This window comes from Microcebus murinus, chromosome 25 (genome assembly GCF_040939455.1).
Source record: "Microcebus murinus isolate Inina chromosome 25, M.murinus_Inina_mat1.0, whole genome shotgun sequence".
In the NCBI taxonomy this organism is placed as follows: Eukaryota; Metazoa; Chordata; class Mammalia; order Primates; family Cheirogaleidae; genus Microcebus; species Microcebus murinus.
This window is the reverse complement of record NC_134128.1, coordinates 2,707,858-2,721,522: the sequence shown is the minus strand read 5'-3', so window position 1 is coordinate 2,721,522 and position 13,665 is coordinate 2,707,858. Positions and strand designations below refer to the sequence as shown.

The 13,665-nt window shown below is 37.7% G+C and overlaps 1 long non-coding RNA gene across 2 annotated transcripts; it reads right to left on the bottom strand.

Annotated features, from left to right (window-relative positions):
- Positions 1–8,809: 8,809 nt before the first annotated feature.
- On the bottom strand, positions 8,810–13,350 carry LOC105884786 (uncharacterized). 2 transcript variants are annotated; one of them, XR_012914887.1, is made up of 3 exons: positions 13,262–13,350; positions 12,529–12,607; positions 8,810–8,894 (listed from the first exon to the last, which is right to left on the bottom strand). It is a non-coding gene; the product is annotated as an uncharacterized LOC105884786 (long non-coding RNA). The 2 variants fall into 2 exon arrangements; XR_012914888.1 differs by lacking the exon at positions 8,810–8,894 and adding an exon at positions 9,391–9,470.
- Positions 13,351–13,665: the final 315 nt, after the last annotated feature.

The window sequence follows — 13,665 nt, the reverse complement described above, 5'->3', positions numbered from 1 at the left end:
ATAATTATATAAACTTTATTATGGAGAATTTTGAACATGAGCAAAAGTAAACTGAAAAATATAATGAACTTTCACAAATCTATCATCTGTTTCAACAATTGATTCATGGAAAATTGTCATTTTAACCCCATTAACTTCTGTGTTATTTTAAGCAAATTCCACTCATTCATACTTCATCCATAAATATGTCTGTTATCTCTAAAAGATAAGAACTTTGTTCTAAGGCAGTCACAAAAAGTGTCATAACCACATGGAACAAACAAATATATTAATTCTTCATATTTGATTACTATTCAAATTCCCAATTGTCTTGTGGATGTCACAGTTGTTTTTTCCCTGGTGCTTTGAATGGGTATCCAATTACAATCCACATACTGTGATTGCTGTCTCTTACCTCTTTGACTCTTTTGGTTTCTGCTTCATCTGGTTTTTGTTTTCCCCTTGTAATTTCTTGAAGACATGGGGTGGTTTATTTTATGGAGTTTCCTACAACATGGGTTGTGCAGGTTATAGCAGCACATATGATTGATTATATGCTGTAGAGTTCAACATACTTAGTGACTTAAAAATATTTTTTATTGGTTTTAGAAAACAATTATTTTCTTTTCAAATATCGCTTTGGCTGCATTCACCTTCATTCCTCTAGGTTTTCAGTTAACCTTTGTCAGACCTTTTTGCATGACTCCCTCTATCTCTTCCATGCTTCCTACATCTTCTGTTCTTTGTCTCTCTTCATTCTGGGAATTTACTTCTGCTCTTTGTTACAACTTACCAATTTTTTCTTCACCTGTGTCTAATTTTTAAAACCCATTTATTGGATTCTTAATTTTAGCAGTTTTTTTTTTTTAGTTCTACAATTTCCATTTGATACTTTTCAAAAATTTTCCAATTTTCTGTGAAAATTCTCACGTAGGTCTTTAATTTTCTAATATTACACAGTTATTTTAAAGCTTGCGTAAGAATTGAATTATGTGGTTCCCCTGTGGGTCTGTTTCTGCTTTTCATTATGTTGATTTCTTTCCTAGAATACCTGGTAGTGGTGGTGGTGGTGATTTTGTCTGTTGTCATTGTATGTGAAAAACGGTAGGAATTACTTTGAGAGAGGATGATGTTATCTTCCTTTAGAAAGGATTTATTTTTGCCTCTGGAAGGTGGCTAAGGGTAGTTATGATCCTGGATCACTTTCAGAAAGGGCTTGAAATTTTGAAGTCGGATTCAGTTCCAGGTTCTGGTTTATCTTTCTGCCCATAGAGCAACGTTGTGGTAGGGAGGTCCCAATTCTGCGGGCCTCTTTTTCTTGGCAGGCCCTAAACTCATTTTTGTCTCCTAACCCTGAGTCTTTTGAAACCTCCACTCAGCTCTGAACTACCTCATTGGACATTCCTCGGGGAAAAGCAAGGTCAGTGCTCCGCTCGCCTGGGCAAGCTTACCTCTCCATTATTCTGTGATTTTTCTCTGCCTTGCTGGCACTCAGATGCTTTCAAGCAGCTGTTTTTTGTTTTGCCCAGCTTTTCAGTTGTGTATTACCTAGTGTGCCATTGCTAGAAAGTGTTGCGTTTTTGACTCTAGCTTCTGATCCTTGTATATATTTAATCTGACAGGAATGTGCACTATCTATTTAGTTTGCTTCCTTGTAAGGAGCTTTCAAATGATGTCTCACTTGCCAGTGCCTATTCAGTGGGGTTTGGATAACAGTACACAATCTGGCTGGAATGAATGCCTAGTTCATCACTATGGAAGGCCGGATACTGCGGATGTTCTGTGCTGTGCTTCAGAAATAAAAAAATTGCCAGCTTTTGTATCTGGACTGTGATTCTCTCATAGAGGATTTTATACATGCCAATTTAAAGTTTAAATTTATGCCATGTGTGAATATATGTGCCAAATGCCCAAATGAGAAGGATATCTTCCTTTCCCAACCATATTGAGACACCTCAAACAACTATGAAATACAATTTTTCTTCTAGTTTTCTAAAATATTTGTCTGGGCTGAGACAAAGAATGAAATATGTTAGGCCAAAGTGCTTCTTGAAAATTTTATGATTTATAAGAGTGTAGGAAATTTCTGTTGGACTTTAAACATCTGTTATTATTAGGATATCCTCTCCATGAATAAAAAATTTTAGTGCATTTTTTGCACAGGTGAAATACTTTAGGTGTTTCCATGAGTTATTTCTATAATGTATGGCTGTTTAATAGTTCTCAGCTATGTCATCAGCCTGCATTTGTGTAGGTAACAGAAGCAACAAATTGCTGTTATTGATTTTGAGTTAATTTTCAACTTGCACTTATGATTTGCTGATAGATTCTAGCATTACTGTATTGTCAGAAGCCTTAATTCAAGTCTTTAGATATTTAATAAAATCATGTAAAAACTGAAATTTGATGTATTTGTCTTGATTACTCTGAACAAAGTGCTTCAAACTTTGTGATGCTTCAGGATGAAAGTTGGTTTAAATGATATTTGAATCTAAATGTGGTTTAAAATGTTTCTTGATGCTAAAGCCTTTTGTAGTTCCTATTTTCAAAGTAATATTAGCTATATTTGATCTTCTAGATGAAGAAAGATTTCACTGTGATTAAATATGTGCAGTACCATCTTGAAATAAATTTTATTCATAAATTAATAAAATATGTGCAACATGATTTTGGAGAAAATATTTTAGGCCATTAAATTTAGTTACGTAAGCTACAGTCTGTTTTAAATTCTGTGCAACTAAAATCTGTTTTGCTTTAAAAAGAAAAAATGTTCAAATTTCACTGGAAAATGTAGAGTGGTTTTTTTCCCCCAAGACCATCAAAAGCATATCCCATCACACATTTAGGAAATTTTTGAAATATTAGATTTAGCCTTTCCACTTGACTGTTGTTAATTGTCTAATTTTCTTATCTGTACTTAAAAGTACTCTGATACCTACTTAAAAGTAACACTGATTTGGTTACATGTTTCTTTTACCTCTTTGGTTCAAATGTAATTTTTTTCTCTACTATGGAATAAACTGAAAGTAAAGGACCTAGCACAATCCCTGGCACGTATTTGGAATCAATAAAGATCTTCATTCTTAGCCATGGATTGTAAAGGTATTGAGAAAACAGTACCAAGAAAAATTAAAGAGCTTAACTTCCATTCTGAATCTGCAAGTTTCTTTTTCTAAAAATAAGGATTCAAATTAATGCATGGTGTTGTAGGCAGAATCCTGTGATGGCGTCCAGGATTCTGGGTCTCCTGGAGTGTACACTTATAAAGTCTGTCCTTGAGTGTGAGTGCAATCTGTGAATATGATGTAATAGTCCCTCCCTTGATGTGGTTGCATTAAATGGCAAAGGTGCTGGTATAATCATTCCTGAGATAATTTTATATAATATGACTCCTTAGCAGACTGGAAAAATGTAATACATGTATCACCTCCAAAAACTTCATCATGCATCTTTGTCAGCTCTCCCTCCTGTTTCTGCCTGTCTCTGCTTCATTCCCAAGCCAGGCAACCACTTATCTACTCTCTATAACTATAGATATTTACATATTCTAAAATGACATAAAGGGGAAGACATAGTATGTGCTCTAATTTCTTTTAATCTACACAATTTGAGTTTCATTCATATTTTTACATACATTGTTATTTCAATCCTTTTTATTGCTGAATAGTATTCCATTTTATGAATAATTTGAGTTGTTTCCAGTTTTTGGCTGTTGTAAATAAAGTTGCTATGAACATTCATATACAGATCTTTTAACAAAAATAGGCTTTCTTTTCTCTTGGGCAGATACCTAAAAGCAGACTTGCTGCATCACACGGTAATTATCAATTTGGTTTTTAAAGAAATTGTCAAGTTCTTTTCCAAAGTGGTTTTACAATTTTACATTCTATGTGCACTAATAGTTCCATTTCCTCATCATCACCAATATTTAATATAGCCAGGCTCTTTAGTTATAGCCATTTAATGGTTTGTGGTTTCCCTGGCAGTGGTCCCCAACCTTTTTGGCACCAGGGACAGGTTTTCATGGGAGACAATTTTTCCGTGAGTATGGGGGGCAGCAGGAGGCAGAACTCAGGCAGTGATTCAAGCAATGTAGAGCAGCTGTAAATACACCTGCTCACCTGTCCTCTGTCATGTCCTGCTGTGTGGACCCCAGGTTCCTAAGTTTCATGGAAGACAATTTTTCCACAGACGGGGTGTGGGTGGTGGGTGGTGGAGCTCTAGAGCCTGGTCCTTAACAGGCCGAGGACTAGCACTGGTCTGGGGACTGGGGACTGGGGCTGCAGGGCTAGAGTCAAAGAATAAGGATGGAGCTCATAGCAACCTGCACAGCAGCCAGGATGAATTGCTTTGCCTTTCAGTCAATGGAGGCATCACACCAGAGAAATTAGCCATCAGCACACCGTGCTGCCAGAAACACAATTCGCAGATCTTCCAGGCCTGAATCTGTAGCTAGATTCCCTACATAACCTGGGTGCTCTCATCAAGTCTTCCCTAGGCCCTATTTTAAAGAAGCAAAGAGGCTAGACAGGCTTGACCCAGGAAGACAAGCAGCAGATCCACTCAGCCAAAAATCTCACCCAGTGACCACTCCCAGAGAGGGAGAATCCCACCTTGGTGGGTTTTAAGATTCAATCTTACATTTCTAAGAAGCATAGCCTCTGGTCCCTCCTGTTCATAGCACTGACTCTGCCCACCCTCAAAGCTCTCAGCCTGTAACTACATTCAACTGCAGATCCCAAACAGTGAAATTCCCTGGCCAAGGAATGCATCTTGCAACTGGCCTGACTGGAAGCCATCACAGTATCCAGCCAGTATCTCTGCCTGATAGCAGAGTCCAGCCAATGGTCTCACTGGGCAGTGAAGCCCAGCCAGTGGTCCTATCCAACATCTTAGCAAAGGCAACAGCCCAACCAATAAGAGAGCTCAACACAAGCTCTGCCTGCCTGAGGTTGTCACCAGCAGGCCCTTCCAGAATCCCAGGCTGAACCCCAAGGAAAATGAGATCTATAAAATGACAAAAAATACAGATCAATACTCATAAAGAAGCCGGGCGCGGTGGCTCACGCCTGTAATCCTAGCACTTTGGGAGGCTGAGGCGGGCGGATTGCTCAAGGTCAGGAGTTCGAAACCAGCCTGAGCAAGAGCAAGACCCCGTCTCTACTTTAAATAGAAAGAAATTAATTGGCCAACTAATATATATATATAAATTAGCCGGGCATGGTGGCGCATGCCTGTAGTCCCAGCTACTCGGGAGGCTGAGGCAGCAGGATTGCTTGAGCCCAGGAGTTTGAGGTTGCTGTGAGCTAGGCTGACGCCACGGCACTCACTCTAGCCTGGGCAACAAGCGAGACTCTGTCTCAAAAAAAAAAAAAATACTCATAAAGAAGTTCAGTAGACTACAAAAGTATGTGGACTAAAATATTTACTAAAATTTATAAAACAAAAAGCAAGAAGCTAAGAAATAGAAACAATAAAAAAGATAGAAATCTTAGAAATGAAGAATACAATGACTGAGTTGAAAAATTCAATAGAAAATTTCAACAGCTGATTGAATCAAGTAAAAGGAAAAAAAAAAGAATTGGTAAGCTGAATGACATCACATTAGAAATTATCCAGTCAGAAAAACAAAAAGATAAAAGAATGAAAAAGAATAAAGAAACAGCAATTATGGGACATCATCAAGAGACAAAACTTTTGCCTAATAGGAGTTGCAGAAGGAGAAGAAATAGAAAAAGGGCCAGAAAACATGAAATTTATAACTGAAAACTCATCTGGAGATAAGGGCCAACACCCAAGTACAAGAAGCACAGAGATCTCCTATCAAATTCCTACCAAAGAGGAGTACAGCAAGGCATATAATACTCAAAGTATCAAATATCAAAGACAAAAAAATTCAGAGAGCAATGAGATAAGAAACACATTACATACAAATGTATGTCAATATGACTATCAGTAGATTTCTTAGCAGAAACCCTGTAGGCCAGGAGAGAGTGGACTCAACCAAAAATACTTTATCCAGCAAAGCTATATTTCAGAAATGAAAGAGAAATAAAAACTTTTCCAGACATCAAAAGCTAAGAGTGTGCATCACCACTAGAATTCCTTGTACCTGGGGTCCCCAACCTCCAGGTTGTGGACTGGTAACGGTCTGTGGCCTGTTAGGAACCGGGCCACCCAGCAGGAGGTGGGCAGTGGGTGAGCAAGGGAAGCTTCATTTGTATTTATAGCTGCTCTCCATTGCTCACATCACTGGCTGAGCTCCGCCTCCTGTCAGATCAGTGGTGGCATTAGATTCTCATAGGAGCACGATCCCTACTGTAAACTGCGTGTGTGAGGGATCTAGGTTGCGGCTCCTTATGAGAGTCTAACGCCTGATGATCTGGGGTGGAGCTGGGGCAGTGATGCTAGCACTGGGGAGCAGCTGCAGATGTAATAAATTTAATGTGCTTGAATCACTCCAAAACCGCCCCCACAACCCGGTCCATGGAAGAATTGTCTTCTATGAAACCAATGCCAAAAAGTTTGGGGACCACTGTTCTTACTGACTCATGTGGTCTAGACCTGCCTTTACTTCAACATTTTCTCTGGGACAGAGAAGGGAGTGAGCCTCCTGTGAAGGGTCTCAGAATGGTAGGGAAACTGAATGTCCAACTTTAACTCAACTTTTCTCACCGTGGGCTTAGGGAAACTGTCTGTGTATGGAACCGTGCCAGCTTTGGGGAGCAATGCCATGGTCAAAGAGCACCATTGCTCTTACCATCTGATTGTGGCTATCCTTGGTTTTGTGGTCCAAGAGGGTGTTTTAACCTTACCCTTGAGTTATGGAATATGATATGATATTTTTGTCTGTGAATAGTTGCTAGTTGGATTTTTGTGGCGTTCAGTGAAGCCAGAGAACTCCTATTCAACCATTTTGCTGATGTCACTCTTGGATATGTTCTATCTTGATCAATGAATATTCCATATGCTCTTGAAAATGTGCATATTCTGCTACTCATGGGTGGAGCATTGTATAAATGTCAACTAGGTCAAACTGGTTCATAGAGTCCTAATTTTCTATATTATCATTTATTTTCTATATTCTTTTTATGTTAATTATTGCAAGTAGTGTATTGGCCTCTCCAACCATAATTGTGGATCTATCTATTCCTTCTTTCAGTTTTATTTGTTTTTGCTTCATGTGTTTTGAAGCTCTGTTTAATAAGTGCAGAAATGTTTAGGTTGTATGTCCTCTAGATTAATTGCTTTTTTTAATCATTAGGTAATAATCTTCTTTATCCCTGGTGATATTCTTTACTCTAAAATTTTCTTTGTGTAATATTAATATAGCTACTCCAACTTTGTTTTGATTAGTGTTAACAGAGCATGTCTTTAACTATACTTTTTGTTTTGACCTGTTTGTGTCATGATAGCTTAAGTACCTTTCTGGTAGATAGCATAAAGTTGGGTCTTAACATTTTATCCAGTTAGGCAATCTATGCCTTTTAATTAAGGGATTTAGACCATTTACATTTAATGTGATAATTAATATGTTTAGGTTTAAGTCTATCTTTTTTCTCTTATTTGTTTTCTCTGTATCATATGTCTTTTTATTCTTTTTTCTCTTTTTTATGTTTCTTTGGATTAATTGAATATTTTTATGGCTTCATTTTATTCACTTTGTTGTCTTTTTTATTTTAAAAGTTGCTTTAGGGTTTATAGTATACATTTATAGTAGGTTGAGTAAAAGCCCCCAAAGATATCTAGTAAACCTCCTATTAGGCCTCACCTCCAACATTTGGGATCAAATCTCAACATGAGATTTTGAAGGAACAAACATCAAAACTGGAAACTGTAAGTGTTATCTTATTTAGGAAAAGGACTTTTGCAGATGTTATTAAGTTCAAGATCTTGAAATTAGGAGATTATCTTGGAATATCTGAGTGGGCCCTAAGTGCAATTACATGTATCCTTATAAGAGGAGGAGAGGGATATTTGACACACAGGGATAAATAGATGACTTGATGATGGAGAAAAAAGATGTTTGAAAATGGTGGCCTCAAAGATGCAAGTGATGCAGTCACAAGGCAAGAAATGCCAGCAGCAGTGGAAGGTGGAAGAGGCAGGGAATGGATTTTCCTCTAAAGCCTCCAGAGCAAGAATGGCCTGTCAGTACCTTCATTTACCCAGTGATACTATTTTCAGACTTTTGGCCTCCAGAACTCTGAAAGAATAAATTTCTGTTGTTTTCACACCAAGTTTGTGGTGATTTGTTATGACAGCTCTAGAAAACTAAAATAACATTTTAAATTTAGTCTAATTTCCAATAATATTATACTACTTCTGTAGTATATAAGCCATACAATATTATACTCTATTTCTTCCCTCCCAGCCTTTCTACTACTATGACCATGGATTTTACTTATAAAGTATAAATTTCATAATATATTATTAATTATTAGTTTTATTTAAATAGTTAATTATCCTTTTAAAATATTTAAATAATAAGAAAAATATCTTCTACATTTGCCCTTGTAGTAACTAGGTCTGGTGTTAATTCCTTTGTGTAATTTCATATCTCCATTTGGTATCATACTCCTTTTTTCTGAAGGACTTCCTTTTACATTTCTGGTAATAAATTGTTTCAATCTTTTGTATGTCTGAAAAAGTATTTTTGCCTTCATTGTTTGACAGATATTTTTGCTGGGTATAAGATTATATGTTGATAGTTTTTGTTTTCAGCTATTGTCACTCCACTACAAAGTATTGCTCTGTTTTCTGTCTTAGTTTATTTAGTGTTGCTAGAAAGGAATACCAGAGGCTGAGTAATATATAAAGAAAGGAGATTTATTTGGCCCATGTCCTGAGGGTCATATGAGGAGCGTGGTGTCGGCATCTGCTTCCGATGAGGGGTTCAGGCTGGCACAGCAGGGCTGGCAGGTGCAGCGATCACATGCAGAGAGGGGAAGCAAGGGGGTCAGGTCAGGCTCTTTCAACACCAGCTCTCGTGGGAACTAACAGAATGAGAGCTCACTCACCCCTCAGATGGCAGGCATCTATTCATGAGGGGTCCACCCCCAAACCCAAACACCTCCCACTAGGTTCCACATCCGATATTGGGGATCAAACTTCAACACGAGATTTGGAGAGACAGACATCCAAACTGGAACAACTGTCTTCGTGTTTCTTACCAGAAATAAGCTGTCATCCTTTAGTCGTCCCCCCTGCACATATGCATCTTTTTTCCCTCTTGGTGTTTTAAAGATTTTCTCTTCATCATTGGTTTGGGAAATTTGATCTGAGTTGGTGTCATTTCCTCCTTATTTCTTGTGTTTGGGGTTCACTGAAATTCTTGGGTCTGTTCATTTATAGTGTTTGTCAAATTTGGAAAATCTTCAGCCATTATTTCTTCCAATATATTTTCTTTCCCCTCTTTTGTATCTTCTCCCTCTATGCCTTTAATTATATGTAATTAGGACTTTTGAAGTTGCCTCACAGCCACTGATATTCTGTTCATGAAAAAATTGTTGTTTTTTTACTGTATATTTCATTTTGGATGAAATAGTTTCTATAATATTTCTATTGCTCTATCTCAAATTCACTAGTCTTTTCTTCTGCATTGTCTAATTTACCACTATTTCTATTCAGTACATTTTTTCCTCTCAGAAATTATAATTAATATATATAAGTTCAGTTTGGGTCTTTTAATGTCTTCTATGTCTTCATTTAATGTGTTAAATTATTCCTTTAGCCTTTTGAACATATGGAATACAGTTATAATACCTTTTGAAATGCTTTTGTTTGCTAATTCTAACATCTGTGTCAATTCTGGATTGGTTTCAATTAGTTAACATTTCTCCTCATATGGGTCATACTTTTCTGTTTGTATGTTTGGTAATTTCTGATTAGATGCTAATCATTGTAAATTACATTTTGTCAAGTGGTGGGTATTTTTGTGTTTCTATAAATATTCTGGATTTTTTTTCTGATACTCAGTGAAGTCACTCCAAATCATTTTGATTCTTTTGGATCTTACTTATTACATTGTTAGGCAGAACGAGACCAGCGTTTGATCTAGGGGTAGTTTATGCAAACTACTAAGGTGTGACCTTTCTGACTGCTCTAGCCAATGCTTTGTGAATCATGGAGTGTTCCTTTCTGACTTGTGGGAAAAGGCACTGTGCTTTGTGTGCGTGCCAGGTACTATTTCCTCTAATACTTTTAGGAGGTTCTATCCCAACCTAGGATAGGTTCTTGAAACGTATCTGCTGATCAGTACCCTGTTGACTATTTGAGAGAAACCCACTGAAGATCTCCAGCGTTCTTCCTGTCTGTGGATCTCTCTACCCTCCATACTCTACATTGCAAATATAGAGCCTTGGTCTGTGTCTTTGTGATTCCGGAAGTCCTCCCGGCTCTGCCTGGAGTCCCACTCTCAGAAATATGATCTGGAAACTCTCAAAGGAGTAAGCTGGGAAAAACACAGGGCTCACTTCATTTCTTTCTTATCTCTCAGGGTTTACTTTTTTCCTTTATGTTCAAATTTATGAAAACTTTTTTCCCCATTTAGTTTTTCTGGTATTTTAGTTGTTTCAAGGGGGAAGATAAATCCAGTTCTTGTTACTTTATCTTGGCCAGAAGCAGGAGCTTCTGATTAAAAATTTAATTACTGATTGAAAAAAATTTTTTTTTGAGACAGAGTCTCACTTTGTTGCCCAGGCTAGAGTGAGTGCCATGGCATCAGCCTAGCTCACAGCAACCTCAAACTCCTGGGCTCAAGCAATCCTGCTGCCTCAGCCTCCTGAGTAGCTGGGACTACAGGCATGTGCCACCATGCCTGGCTAATTTTTCTATATATATTAGTTGGCCAATTAATTTCTTTCTATTTACAGTGGAGACAGGGTCTTGCTCTTGCTCAGGCTGGTTTCAAACTCCGGACCTTGAGCAATCTGCCCGCCTCGGCCTCCCAGAGTGCTAGGATTACAGGCGTGAGCCACCACACCCAGCCTGATTAAAAATTTTTATCTGCAAAAGTCATATAATAGCTTAGGGTCATAATTTTTTAACCTATTAAATTTGGATTTTAATAGTAAATGCTAGTTTTTCCCAATTACTCTATAAACTAAACTGATATCGATAACCATATAATTGTACAAAAAAAGTCTTTCTTTGACATTTAAAAAATAATTTTAATGATGGTAAATATATTAATTAAAAAAGGCATTCTAGGTATTTTTTAGCATACTATTAAATAAAACTGCTTATACTATTAAATAAAACTGTCAGCTTTTATCTTTTCTCCCTTAAAGGTAAGAGTACAATAAATAACTTTGAATGTGTTGATAAGTGTCCATTACTAGTAAGTTATTTTTCATATCTCATGAAAATAATTATTGTGTGTACCAGGTAATTATGGACTTTATTAATTATAGTAGTTACAGTGGTAAAGAAAGAAAATTTGGACAGAAGTGATCTGAAAACATAATAACTGGAAGTATGATTATAAATTTTCTTTAAAATATAAAGCCTTTGATCTTAAACATTAGTTTAGGTAGCAGGAAACCTCTGCATTTGGAAATAATTTTTTTTAGGTTTAATGAAAATAATTTTGTGTGTCTATGTCTGTGCTTGCTTTCTTGTTTCAAGAGCTGCTTTAAATTAAGACACCTTGCTCATTCAAATAAAAGAAGGCCTTGGCCTTAAGTGATGGAAAATTAGAAATTTGATGGCTTACTTACATTGATATAAAAAAAAGAATACAAAAACAGTGGTGGATATTCCTTTGATTTTGCCAGTACAGGGTGAAGTTAGGATGATTAACAACATTCTGTGCACTCTAGGTGTATCACCAGAAAAAGTAATGCTTCAGACATTATGAATCTTAATATTTTGTCCAGAAATGCATTGATAAGCCATAATTCATTTTTGGCATTATATGATATCATATGATGAAGTGTATTTCTGGGTATAAATAGTAATCTACAAGGAGTTTTTGGTTGTGATTAAGAAAACAACTTACATTATTGGTCTTGGATAGAAAAATTTTAGAACAAATTTAATAGTTATATTTGCTAATGAGAGTTGCACTGTAGCATCTTGGTGCAGCACAGCCATGGTATTTCATGCTTTTGATAGCTTGCCATTATGGCAGAGATTCTGTCTGCATGTTGGTCAATAGGCCACAAGTATGATGTCTGTTATAATAATTGGAGCGATTTTTTCCAATTTTGATTGGGTGATTTTACAATGGTGAATGAGTACGTGAATAAATTTAGAGCCAAATCAGGCATGTAGTGAAAGAATGGCGGTTTTCTTCATTTATGAGTATCCTGGGACATCCCTTCCCCAGCCTGGAGACTCATCTGTGTCAGTTTCATCCCTCCCAGGCCTGAGAAAGAGAATTAAACCCACAAGAGCAACACTATTGTTCTGTGCAGAAAAGGCTGGTCGGCTAAGACGGCAGCTGCAGAGTCAGTTGCATAGTGTCTACATCACACAAGCTATTAAATACGACCCAAACAAAAGCAGCATTTGGTAATAAGAAAAAATTGTATAAAAACTCATTACTTATTTTTCTCCTGCTGCTGAAGCAGGTGGCGCTGCTGCTGTGGCCTGGAAATCTCATTCTTAGAAGGGCTGGGCTTCTCTGAAATGCAAAGGTAAAATTAGGGCTGAATTGGGCACCAAAATAGTGGTTTCACAGAGATTTTTAAAGCTCAGTAAAATGTCAATGATTCTCATGTGTGCCCAAGTGATCTAAGAGCAATAAGACCTGTGTCATAGTGTGCATCTTTCTCACTCAGGGAATAAGTCATTGGTTACTGTGGAGAAAACACAGACGATGCCTTACTTGGAGGAGTTAGGAAGTTGCTTATGTCTCTTTGAGGTGCTGTTGCCTCAATGCACTCTGAGATTGTAAGGCCCTATTATATTGTAAAAAAAAAAAAATACTATAAAATGGAAACTACTATCTATCCAAACACACTGCTTTCTGTCTGAAAATAGCTTCTGATTCTTCTTTTAGCTTATTTCTATTTTTTAGCCAAGTGAGTTTTTTCTTGAAGTCCAAACTAAAAATGGAAATGGGGCCTGATTTGTGTGTCTACGTGTACATCTAGAGTTTGCTTCCTTTCCTTCTTTCCCCTCCGGCCCAGTCCAGCAGCATGTCCCGTGAGCCCTTCTGCAGAGCACGGCCCCACTTGCCTGCTTCCCTCCGTCTCCTCCACTCATGCCCTGCCAAGGGGCTGCCAAGCTTTGCACTGCCCTCGCCCCCTCTACTGATTTCCCCTTCCTTTCATACTTAGTAGCAGATAGTGTAGCAGCCTGCTCTGGTGGCCATAACAGAATACCGCAGACTAGGTGATTTATAAAGAAAAGAGATCCGTATCCATAGTTCTAGAGTCTGGCAAGTCCAGGCGCATGGTGTCAGCGTCTGGTGAGGGCCTTCTTGCTGTGCTATCCCATGGCAAAGGACACGGTCCTATTGGGTTAGGGTCCCACCATTATGACCTCACTTAACCTTAATTACCTCCCTGAAGACCCTGTCTCCAAACACAGTCACACAGGAGGCGAGGGCTTCAACAATGAATGAGAGGACACAGTTCAGTCCATAACTGTTTTCTTTGAAAGGATAAAATCAGGTCATGTTTCTTCCCTGCTTAAAACTCCCCAGTGGCTTTCCATTATTCTGGGAATGAAATCCAA